This window comes from Pelophylax lessonae (assembly GCF_965119305.1).
Source record: "Pelophylax lessonae genome assembly, chromosome: 5".
Taxonomy (NCBI): Eukaryota; Metazoa; Chordata; class Amphibia; order Anura; family Ranidae; genus Pelophylax; species Pelophylax lessonae.
The window spans coordinates 273,768,412-273,782,194 of NC_138772.1; positions in this window are offsets into that span (position 1 = coordinate 273,768,412).

The following is a 13,783-nucleotide window of genomic DNA, read 5'->3' on the forward strand; positions in this document are numbered from 1 at the left end:
TAAACATCAATGGAGATACACTCAATACCTTGCAGATTGTTTCTGGGACAGATGGAGGAGGGAATACCTCACACTTCTTCAAGGATGTAAAAAGTGGCAAACCCAGAAGCCTAACTTAAAGGAAGGGGACCTGGTTCTTCTAAAAGACAAGCAAACCAATCGGATCCAGTGGCCAGTTGGAGTTATTACAAAGGCCATTGCTAGTGATGATGGAAAGGTCCGAAGTGTGGAAGTCAGGATTGTAAAGGACGGGAGCCCAAAAACCTTCCTGAGACCAGTCACTGAGACAGTCCTAATTATGCCTGCTTCCAAAAATTCTGATTCAGTGTTATGTGTAGGATTCACTTAGACCTCTAGCATAGTTAGCTTAGAGGAGAGGGCTACATAGCATTCTACTGTATGCAATGTTAATTGTATGTTTATGGAAAATAATTGTGTAGTGGTATCTCACGATACCAGACGGGGAGTGTGCTGCCACGCAGCTTTAACTGTCTAGCAGTTGTTATTACATGTTATGTTATGCTATGTTATTGGTATCTTCCTTGCACCCCTGCTGTTTCTGGCTAGATGGTTTCTCCCATCCTCCATTTTCCTGCTGTAACTCCCATTTTGTTTAGTTGTTATGAGGAGACTGCAGAGTGTGGAAGCTGTGTAACTTCATGGAAATTTAACTATGGAAAAGTCTCTATGTTTATGCCTTTGCTAACTTGAAGCATAAAGAAGAATTGGAGAACACCTCTGGAGTCTTTATTCATTGAGTAAACTATCTGTTAAAGCCATCATTCAACCTGCTGCACACACTTTCAGACTGGGGGTCTACAAGGAGGTCACAGGTACAATCGATGCTGAGACAGAACACTTTGTTTTATTTGAATTTGCATATGTGAGTTACTTGCACATTTATTGTACATCACCATGTAGATAAAGCGCACCATCTATCACACACCATTTAATATATATGCACCATTTGCTGCTGGGTATTTGTGAATATAGATAAGCTTATGTGTATTGATTGGCAAAACGTCTTAGTTTAGCTTTAGGTAAAGTAAGGAACCATTACTGTCGTTGTTATTACTATTATTTTCTTTTGTTGCCTTTGTCCTTTGTTTAGGTAGTACACAGAAGTAAAATCTCCAATGAGGATGTTGACAGCCATAAAGAGCTACTAATAATAAAGAGGTGGTAAGGCTCTGAGGAAGTTAGATGTGATTAGCTAATGAAAAGCTCTAGCGGGCAGTCATCACACAAACTGGCTGCTGTGGATATGCACAGGTGAACCGGCGGGCACTGTGTTTACTGCAAACTTGGATAGTATGATGCTGGCCACACATGGAAGAACAGGAACCCAAAAGAATGTAGCATAGATATTCTAATGTTTGGTTCCTACCAGTCAGGAAGCAATTCCATACTTGGGAGAATGTCTGTCTATGTGAATGCGTGCTTGAGCAGCTGCCAGGCTTGTTTTTAGACAACCTTGTCAATTTTTAATTATCAAATAGGTGGAGGTAATGGTTTTTAGGATTTACTATTTTTTAATAAAGCTGTGATTTTATCATTTTCAACCACTTGATCCATTATGTGACTACCTTATAGACCTTATGTCTTCATTTTTGTTGTATGAATGCCTAAGTCACTTGGATCACACCTCATATCCTTATAATAGTTGGATTCTACTTATAATAAGGTAACTTGCTTGAAACAGCTGGCATAACAAACTTTGAATTTTTGTTATATTATTTCTCTAATACAGTAAGAGTCTGGGGGTGTTTTTACCCTTTTTGTTATACAAGAGACGATATGGCCTATGGCTTCAGGGTCCCTAAAGGTGGCACATACCACTTAAGATTTCTGATAACCAGTATAGGCTCATGGGTCCTGTCACGCAAACCTCCACCTATGTCTTCCTCTTGCAGAATATTATATCTGCTCATGACCTAAATATAACTTCAACTTGTCTCCAGCTCCCTTCCTTAGCATGCTGTTATGAGAGGGCTGAGAGCATGTCCTGTATGGGCAATTGCACAAAGAAAAGAGTTCAAATGAACATATATGGCCGCTTCAAGTTTCTATGCAGAAGTAATCTGTGGGTATTTTACCCCCCTTGCTAGTAAACACGAGAATTGTTGCCAGTGTTTATAATTAGGAAAGGGACAGTTTTTTTTATCCCAGAAAAGATGGAAAACATATCTGTGAGGTCAAGAGTGCAAAAAAAGAAATGTGTCTCACAATGGATTAGCAGAAAGCCCTTATGTTGGACACAGTGAGCCCTTATAATCGCTGCTAGTAGCCTTGTTGTGGAAATTTTATTAAGACTTATGTGGATACTGTCTGATAGGATGTGTGATACTTAAATTGCCATTATGTCTGCCAGTGTCCGTTTACCAGTATTCACTATGTACAGCGGATATGGCTTTAACCGGCATTGAGGAAAGACAGTTAGTTGTGGAAACCTTCCATTAATTGGAGACGGCTACCGCTGGAGTGAACGCCGGTCCAGATCTATGGAAGTGCGATGCGAGGTCCGCCGCGCAAATGTATATCAGTTAGCCGAGGCCCCATTATTCGCTGGCGGAGATATGTTTGTGGTGTGGAATTATCGTTTTGATAAGTACCTACCCTTTAGCTGGAATAATGGCTGGTAGCTTTCTGTTATTCTCAATCCGCATGATTGAAATACTGCTGTTATTTCCTTTGCAGATATAGTCTAATTTACTGGAACAGTAGCATAATCATAGTCTTATTTACTAATACAATAGCATAATCACTATCAAATATGTTTTTTTTAACTATATTATATAGGATTCACTCTAGCAGGTTATGACAGGAGTACATGCACATGTATTGGCGGGGCAGCATTCATGAGATACACGCTAGTTCTATTGTATAGAGTTTGACCTTCATTTTACTACACGTGGGTCTCATTGTTTGCTATAGTGCACGGTTCCTCGTGCACTCAATGGCGGGAACGCATGCAAGCTGCTCAGCTGATTCATGAACATACACTCCCCCCTCTATTGAACTTTTGAATGTATACATATGTGTGATTGGTTGTGTTGTATAGCTGTCACCTCCCACTATAAACCTCTGTTTTCTGGCCATAAATAAACAAGAGCCCTGTGTTGGAGCAGGACTTTTTTTACCTATCAGCAACGTCCGTGACACAGCTTGTGCCTGTTTTAATCTTTGCCACGAGTGCACCAGAATTTCTTGATACAAAAGAGCTGTATATCGTACTTTCAGTACAAGGGATTAATGGCGTTTGGTGTGTATTAATATCCCCAATTGCGCTTTTAAGCGCAGTGAAGTTTTCCACGCACCGCAGTTTTATTAGTAGCAAACTTCCATGCTCCAAGCCCCATTAATTTCCACCACAGCCTTTATAGTGGATCTCTTATAATATTACCTCATGTCTGCTGATCCCAGTAAATCCTTAAACTATACATTTTTTTTAAACATACCCCTACCAACCCTGTGGTACACTGCAAATAGCAGTTCATTAAATATCACCCCAAAAGTAATTCTCTAAAGTTGTATATGTAGCGTTAAATGTAGTTAGTATTGTAAACAAATTTAATTTTCTTTAGATTTTCAAAAGTATGATATAAGATTACATCAACTTACCATACTAAGCTCTCGCCATTCTGTATTTTTTCATTCATTTTAATTACGCTTAGCTTGTTTCAAAGCAAGCAGAGCACAGTGTGCATTTTAAAGCACATAAACTGTGCTTTATAAATTTAATAAACTTTGTTTTCCTTTAAAACAGCAGTAAAGCTATATCACTGCTTTTAAACTGACCCTAAAGGCTTTATCTGTTGTCCAAACATAAATATAAAATATTAACATGGAATATTTTATATTTACCTGACTAAATTTAGTCATCTGTTATTTTCTACCCCTGATTATAATAAGAAAATGTGTGCAAAACTATTACACATTTTATTTAAGTCAGAAAGACAAATGAATAAATCAATTTAGTGTCTAATTGTCAGGCCTTACCTTGGTTGGAGTCTGTAGCGCAGAGATGTATGCTCACCCTTGCAGATATCCACAGTCCAAGGTGACCAGGTAAGGAAACCACCTGGGCTGTGAATCTGTGCATGGGGGCTTGGCAGAAAAGATGTTCCAAAGAGCAGTACTGGCAGGAATACAAACAGGAGGATAGTCCAGGAATAACTGTAGTCAATGGATGCCACGAGTCAGGATAAACACGGAGCGGAGGTAAGGACAGAAGCCAGAGTCAGTCTGGAACATATGGTCAGGAGACAAGAACAGAGGAACTAAGTCTGTCAACCAGGAACAATGAACTGACCCTGCTGTCAGGGAGAGGCAGTGTTTTATACCTTGCTTAAATGAGCAATTAGCTTCAGGTGGACAATGAGAGACAGGAGCATACACAGGTAAAGTCCAGCCCCCTAGTGCTGCAAGCAATGCCAGATAAACAAGACTGGATCCATATTAGCTGAAGTGCGGCTCAGAGGCAGGATAACAAGACAGAAGATCATAGTACCCAGGTTCAAATCCCTTGTTAGGTACTTAACGGCGGCCACGCCTGGCCATCTGTAAGGTGTGGCGAGGCAAGGTTAGATATTGAGTGAAACTGACATAAGAAGAAATGGAGGACACAAGGAGACACAGTAAAGGCCGCCATTGCTAAACCCTTTTTGAAAGCACTGGGTAAATGGCTATTGAGCTGATCCAGTCACTAGTATAGAAAGAGACTCATGTCTAAGATCACCAGTTGCAGCCTTGTTTCTGGTTACTGACTTCGAAAGTAAAGAAACCAGATATAGCCAGGCGACTAGATATATATAGTTTTTTTTAGGAGTTTTTCACGCTCCACATTTAGGTTTTCCTTTTAGAAGTTTGCTCATCACTACAAGTGACATTCTTATAGTTTGTCATGATTTGCTCTGGTTCACGTATAAACCACCAAGTATTACTTAACTAAGGTCAAATACATGTAAACTCTCTGCATGTAGCAGCCCTTAGTTACAGAGTAACATTTTCACATTACAACATACAAAGCTGAAAGCAAAGGAAAAAAAAAATAAAATAACTGACAAAAGGTAATTATTCTTGTACGGATTATGCTTACAGAGGTTTAACTTAACATAACACTGAGGATAGTAATGGAGCATACTGCCTAATTATACACACCTTACAATTTCATTTTTTTTAACTTATTATGTAAGCTAAATGCCAATCTCAGTCACAATTAATTAATTCACAACATAGCTTTCTTTTTGTTTATTAGCATGCTCTCTGTTGACATAATTTAGAGCTGCCTAATTAAAATCTCAAAATAAAAATGATATTAAAAAAATAACTGCTCTGCAATCTTAAAGACCATGAATAACAACAGGAATAGGAAGAGTAAGTGTATTCCATTTATTCTTGAAAGAATCGTATCATTGTGATTCAACAAGTTAAATTACTCGACATCAGACCATGTTGTTTACAACAAGTGGAGTGCAAATTAAATGAAAATGTGATACCATTGAACTAACCTGCAATATTCCTCTCCCATGTGCAAGGCAATAAAATAAATCAGTATAGTAATGGGAAAAATTAAGGATAAATGGATTACAAATAACGCATGCAAGTAGGAGCCTACAAAATCTCAAAGCAATCTAACTTTTGAGTTTCAAGCACTGTTTTCAAATATTTTTACTGTCATTGAAAGCATAGTACATATAAATGATTACAGTCATTTTGAGTCTATGCAAATCCAGTTTATAGGTCAAGTCAACCTGGTATTGAAGCTAATTTTTTAATGTTACCTCTTCTATAAAATGGGCAAGTGTTGAACATCATGAAACTCAATTTATTCTATTAGGCTTCAACAAAACGGAATGCTTGGCAAGCAGTGCACTACCTGTAAATGTTTAAGCCCCAAGTAAAAAATGGAACATAAAATTTTCAGCAGCTTGAACACTAATACATCTTTACTCATGGACCTCTTTATTAAAACAAGTTATGGGTGCCCGCAATGAGGCAGAGATTGGTAGCAACAAAAGTGCATATGCTTGTGTAGACTGTGCTGCTGGAAAATGTTTTACATTGGTTGATACTTCTCCTCTGTACCTTTAGTCTACAGAGCAAGACAAATATTGGCCTAGCACCTGGTTATGCACTATTATTCCTATGTATTATACACGCTGTATAATCCAAAAAATGAATTTCTTCTATTTTGCCATTGGGGGAGCATAAACAAGGGCACAAGAAACATAGTTTTACATGTGCCTGTTTCCAGACCCCAGTGACAAAAATCCAGTAGGGCACAGTGGCAGGCTTTGTGGGGTGCTATGTCCCTGTGGGCACATTTGTTGTGCTGTGTTGATAGACAATTGGCCCTGCTGTGCCCTCCCCTCTGTGTCCACTGATATTCCAGCTGCTTTGGACACATTTGGGTGTTCCAAGATGGCTGCCATCTGCTGCTACTGCTCATGTGCGGTGACATATATTCCAGTCTGGCAATGATGTATCTTCTTTACATGTGTGAGGTGTACAAAAAAAGGAAGCAGTTTAGATGGATACATACAGTGAGCTGTACACTCACTACTTTGCATTGTAGCAAAATGTAATTTCTTTAGGGTTGTCACATGAAAAGATATAATAAAATATTTTCAAAAATTACATAGTTACATAGTTAGTGAGGTTGAAAAAAGACATCAGTCCATCCAGTTCAACCTATGATGTGTGTGTTTGCTTTTAACCGTACATAGTATACCCCTTTATGTTGTGGTCTCTAAGGTGCCCATCTAATAGTTTTTTGAAACTATCAATGCTCCCTGCTGATACGACTGCTTGTGGAAGAGAATTCCACATCCTTACCGCTCTTACACTGAAGAACCCCTTACGCACTTTAAGGTTAAACCGCTTTTCCTCTAGTTTTAGTGAGTGGCCACATGTCTTATTGTATCTCCTTTCTCTGAATAGTTTGTTCCTTATGCTAGGGTCGCCAGTACAGTTTTTGTACATTGATATCATATCCCCCCTCAATCGTCTCTTCTCCAGAGAGAATAGGTTCAGTGCTTGTAGTCTTTCCTCATAGCTGATGTCCTCCATTCCCCTAATAATTTTTGTTGCCCTTCTCTGGACTCTTTCCAGTTCCAGCACATCCTTCCTGAGGACCAGTGCCCAGAACTGGACAGCATACTCCAGATGTGGCCGGACCAGAGTCTTGTAGAGCGGGAGAATAATCTCTTTATTTCTGGAGTGAATCCCCTTTTTTATACATCCCAGTATTCTTTTGGCTTTGCTTGCAGCGGCTTGGCATTGCATGCCACTGCCAAGCCTGTTGTCTACCAGTACCCCCAGGTCCTTTTCCATCCTAGACTCACCCAGAGGTTCCCCCCCTAGTGAGTAGCTTGCTTTCTGGTTTCTGGCCCCCAAGTGCATTACTTTACATTTTTCAACATTAAACCTCATCTGCCATTTAGTTGCCCACCCCGTTATTTTGTTCAGGTCCGCTTGCAAGGTTTCCACATCCTGCATAGAAGATATTGGCAAGCCTAGTTTAGTATCATCTGCAAATACTGAGATTGTACTGGATATCCCCTCCTCTAGATCATTTATGAATAAATTAAACAGGATTGGTCCCAGGACAGAACCCTAGGGGACCCCGCTTTCCACACCCGCCCAATCCGAGTACTCCCCATTAATCATCACCCTCTGGACTCTCCCCTGGAGCCAGTTCTCTATCCAGGTACTCACCTTATGGTCCATACCTACCTTCCATTAGTTTGTACAGTAAGCGTTTGTGGGGAACGGTATCAAAGGCCTTTGCAAAGTCCAGATACACCACATCCACAGGCTTTCCTTTATCTAGGTGGCAGCTCACTTCATCAAAGAAGGTTAATAGATTGGTTTGGCAAGAACGATTTTTCATGAATCCATGCTGATTACTACTAATAATACCATTTTCATTACTAAAGTATGTGGTCCCTTAACATCCCCTCCAAAATCTTGCAGACTACAGATGTTAGGCTGACCGGCCTATAGTTACCCGGGATACATCTCGGCCCCTTTTTAAATATTGGTACCACGTTGGCTTTTTTCCAATCAGCTGGCACCATACCCGTCTGTAAACTATCCTTAAAGATCAAGAATAATGGTCTGGCAATCACCTGGCTTAGCTCTTTAAGAACCCTCGGTTGCAAGCCATCCGGTCCCGGGGATTTATTTATGTTAAGTTTCTCTAGTTTAGTTTTAAGTCTATCTTCTGTTAGCCATGGTGGCACTTCCTGAGGTGTGTTGTTTAGTTCAGGCCTTACAAGCTAGGTTCGTGTAGCCCCCCGATTCTTTTGTGAAGACCGAAGAGAAGAAATTATTTATCACTTCCGCCTTTTCTCTGTCCTCAGTGGCCATATTTCCTTTGTCATCTTTTATGGGGCCAATGTGTTCTGGCCTCGCTTTCTTACTGTTTATATACTTAAAGAATTTCTTGGGGTTCTTTTTACTCTCCTCCGCTATATGTCTCTCGTGTTCTATTTTAGCCGCCCTGATTTCATCTTTACATTTCTTATTACACTCTTTGTAATGCTTAAATGCTGCCAATGACCCCTCAGTCTTGTATTTTTTGAAGACCTTTTCTTTAGCACTAATATGCATTTTTATGTTGGAGTTTAGCCACCCAGGGTTTAGTTTTGCTCTTTTAAATTTATTTCCCTTTGGAATACACTGGCCAATCCCCTTGTTAAGTATGCTCTTGAAGCACTCCCATTTTTCCTCCGTGTTCTTTGTTCCCAGGGTTCTATCCCATTTGTTATTTTCTAGCAGCGAGCGCAGTTTAGGGAAATTGGCTCTTTTGAAATTCAGTGTCCTTATATTACCCTTGTGTTTTCTATTACTGTAATTAATACTGAAACTAACTGACCTATGGTCACTGTTTCCTAAGTTGTCCCGTATTTCTATATCCGTGAGCAGGTTTGTATTGTTGGTAATCAATAGGTCAAGTACCGCATTGTTTCTTGTCGGTGCATTCACCATCTGACCCATGAAATTGTCCTGCAAAACATTTAGGAACTGCCTAGCCTTCGCTGAGTGTGCGGTTCCTTCTGCCCAGCCTATATCAGGATAATTAAAGTCCCCCATTATAATGGCATTTCCCATGCTTGCTGCCAATCCTATCTGTAAAATGAGGTCCGCCTCCCCCTCCTCCCTCTGGTTGGGGGGCCTATAGCATACGCCCAATATTACCTTCCCCACCGTGCCTTCCCTTTGAAGCTCTACCCATAGGGATTCAGCCTCGTCCATAGCTCCATTATTAATATCATCCCTCATATTTACCTGTATACTGTTCTTAATATACAGACACACCCCTCCCCCTTTTTTACCTTCTCTATCTCTGCGAATAAGGGAATACCCCTGAATGTTTGCCATCCAGTCATGAGAGCTGTCAAACCAAGTATCAGTTATCCCCACAAAATCTAAGACCTCCTCAAACTTTAGACACTCAGGTAGTAATAGGTACTCCCAGACACTCAGGTAGTAAAAGGTACTCCCAGACACTCAGGTAGTAAAAGGTATTCCCAGACACTCAGGTAGTAATAGGTACTCCCAGACACTCAGGTAGTAATAGGTACTCCCAGACACTCAGGTGGTAATAGGTACTCCCAGACACTCAGGTGGTAATAGGTACTCCCAGACACTCAGGTAGTAATAGGTACTCCCAGACACTCAGGTAGTAAAAGGTACTCCCAGACACTCAGGTAGTAATAGGTACTCCCAGACACTCAGGTAGTAATAGGTACTCACAGGCCCTCAGGTAGTAATAGGTACTCCCAGACACTCAGGTAGTAATAGGTACTCCCAGACACTCAGGTAGTAATAGGTACTCCCAGACACTCAGGTAGTAATAGGTACTCCAGATACTCAGGTAGTAATAGGTACTCCCAAACACTCAGGTAGTAATAGGTACTCCCAACACTCAAGTAGTAATAGGTACTCACAGACACTCAGGTAGTAATAGGTACTCACAGATACTCAGGTACTACACTACACCCTCAGTCAGTGTTCAATCTCAGTCACCAGTCTTATTTTCCTAGTGTGTGTCCCTTTAAGCCTGTCACTTGCAGTTCCTGACGGTGATTCCTCCCTCCTCCCTCAGTCGGTCAGTCTTCCTCTCTGCACCCGCCTCCCTCGGTCACTTCCCGGTCAGCCTTTGCTAGTCTCCTCTGCTCCCTCTCTTAATGTACGCTTGTTGTGCAAATAACTCTGTTGCGCTAATAAGTGCACTTTTGGATATTAATATACGCCAAGCACAATTAATCCCATTGTGCTAAAAAGCACAGTTCTCAGCCCTTTTGTATAAGGTAATGGAGCACCCACAGCAGTACCCAGTAATACAGACAAGCAGGCTGTTATCACATTGGATGCTCAATAGAATGTCTTGCCTAAAGCATTGAGCTCCGTTTATTTATGGGACAATACAGGGATAACAGCAGGAAGTGATGGCTATACAACATCAGCCAATCAGTTCCAAATGTACAGTCACATGACATAAGTTACTCACATAAAATCAACCAATAACACACCTGTCTGTATACACTCAAATATACAATAGAAAGGGGGAGTACATGATCGTGAACAAGCAGAACAGTGTACACGGCTTCCCGCCATTGGTGCGTGGAAATCTGCGCAGCGCAGTTAACAATGAAACTCACATGTAGCGAAATTCACGCCTAACACTACACAAAGAAATCAGCGCGTAGAACCATGAATGCTGCCCTGATCACACTCGTGCATGCATTCCTGCCACTACTACTAGCGTGAATCCCACTCAGCAAGGCTTAGAGAATAATGCCTAATAGGATTATAATTCTGTTCCCATAAACGTGAGGCTATATGCAGGGAAAGAGCCATGCTGTTTCCAATATGGTAATCAGGCACAGTAGAAAGACATGAGCGTGTATCCCTTCATAAAGGCAGATAGATATCAAAACAATATTGACTTCACAGAGCAAACATATCCCCACCGAGCAAACACATTATACAGGGGCCCTTGCTGGTGATAATATCCTTGCTGCTTGATCCTTGAATTCCGCACCACAATACACATAGATCTCTAATATCCTTGCTGCTTGATCCTTGAATTCCGCACCACAATACACATAGATCTCTACCACCAAACAGACCCGCGCATAGCGCATAGAGTGTTCACCGGCGGAGATGTCTATGTAAAGTGAATGCGTCTACGCATCTAATGGAAGGTTTTCACTGCCAGTAGTCTTTCCTTATTGCCAGTTCGCCTTTACACACTCTAATGAGCATATTGCAAGCAAACCGACAACAGGAGCCATAATGGCAAGCTAAATGAAACTCATCCTGAAAAATGTCCACATTAGTCCTAATAAAATTTCCACAACAATGCTTGATTTAATTGATTATACACCTGAATCTAATCCTACAAAATCCCTGACTTTATGCAAGTGTACAAATTGTGCAAGTGTAAGAACTGATATATGTGTGTGACTTCCTTGTTCCATTTACTTATTTATTGGCAGGTTCATACGTTTACCCTTTCAGAATTGTGGATGTGGTACAAAAATTAACACAAACACACAAGTAGTATAGCAATAAAAGAGATTTACTTAGCTTCGGTTAAAGATAGAGTACAGATGAAAAAACAAGATTAATTTAGCTTCAATTCAATTCAATTAAATTCAATTTAGGAGAACCCCTCAACTTCTGCAAACATCAGAAATTCCTGAAAAACAACAATCTTAAAAGATCTAAGCACATTCACCAGTCTGACCTAGAAAAAGCTCTTAGCGGTCTTCTTTGTTCTCTGGTATATATGTGCAAGGGTGGGTTCCAACTAGTTCCCACTAGTAGTATGGTTTTGAGACAATGAATGTGATTGTAAAAGATGTAAAAAATAGATACCCCTCAAAAATAAAGTTTATATTATATAGTTTATATGATATGTCCAGCAGCTGTAGCCTGAGACCAGAGCTTCTGCTCTGAAAAGGACACACTGCCAGCACAGTAGGTGAAAAGGAAAATGCAGTAACATGTTTCTGGTGGGAACTTCCTTTCATTTGCACTCTGATCCCCCAGGGTAATGTATGTCCTTGTGTCATTACAGGTCAAAAATATCAAATCCAGGTCCATAACTAAGCACTAAAATCATCTAGTGTATGTTCCGGTGACAAGTAAATGCTGCCACAGTGTAATATGAGAACAAGCTGCATAATTGTTATTGTACTGATATAGGATTCTAGTGTACAGGACATGTGATTTTTTGCACTCCATTACTGAAATGTTATTCAGAAGCTCTTGGGACTATATGTGCACAGTTCTACGTACATTTGCTGTATTTTATGATTGCTTTGTTCAGTTGCAGCTACCATTTATTAAACACCCTAATTTCACCCACCCCTATCGCACTGTGGATTTTATTCATCATATGTGTAACAAAACTGGTGCCCAATGTGGGGCGTGGGTAAATAGAACGCAGAAAAGTCACAGAAGTGATCCCTGCATGCGAAAACAGTGAGTGAAAGAAAACTGCTGTAATTCCTGTGATAGAGCCCAGAGAGGAAACAGCCTGTTTTCAAAGAAAAACAGAGACGAGGAATAATAACAGCCTATGGTGCAGTGAAGGATATATGATAAATTAACCCTTGTGGTGCCAGAAATATCACCCGATCCCGAACTCAGATAACAGTCAGTGAGCTGATTAAAACCTGTCAGTTTATCAAAGCATGAGAAGAAAGTATGGCAAGAGGCAAAACCCGTCACCATTACATGAGGATAGGTAATGAGGTGTTGGACGAGCTGGTAGGCACTGAGAGTGCAGAGTCTGTCATGGATTTTCTACAGGCAACTAGGAGTTACAGAAAAGAAAAAACATTAAAACTCCAATTGGTAGTGACAAAGATTCCCAAATTGAACAACTACAATTAGAACATTTAAAAGGACAGTACCACATTATGCAGTAAAAATGACAAGAAACAGCTAAGATGATGGAGGAGAAGAATAAATAACTCAGCATTAAAAAAAATTCTAGGTAAAGCCATTCACAATCAGAACCTGCTGTAGCAGCTAAGATGCCTCACCATAGTAACTTGCCAAAAGCCACAGTAAGAAAGGAATTTAAAATTATTGGTCAGTTAGGTGAAAGGGAACAGACACAAAAAGATACTCTGCATCTTTCCAAAATAACGGTTCTGTTTTATTTGACACAGTTGAAGGCTTTTTATACACATGATTACGTGGGTATCACATTCATTTTAAAATTGTACTTTTATGCTAACAAGGGGCGTAACATAGGCAGGCTAATTCTAATCAGGACTCGAAAGAATGCAAACGTAATGAAAACATTATTAGTGCCATGTGCACAATGAGTGCAATGTGCAATACATACAAAATAGAATACAATAATGTACAGGATGTACAATTTTCCTTTACTATCTCTCCTCACAAACCATACCTGCTATCACCTTAACCTGGAACCTCCACACGCTTAGGTGGAGGTAGTCCCAACAAAAGAGGCAAACTCCATTGTGGAGAATATAATAGCTGAGAGTAGGTTTTTCATTACAAAATTACTTTTCATTGTTAAAAAAGATTGATAAAACATATTTACAGAGTAATTGGCTGTACACTTCTGTGGCCAGAAAGGCCAGCTAGCTTATTTGTGGACATGCTGACTTATCTGCATAGGTAAACACCGACAATTTTACATAAAATGGAAGATGTATAGAAGACAATATGATTTCAACATGACTGAGCTACTTTTTAAATCACAATATATATATATATATATATATAT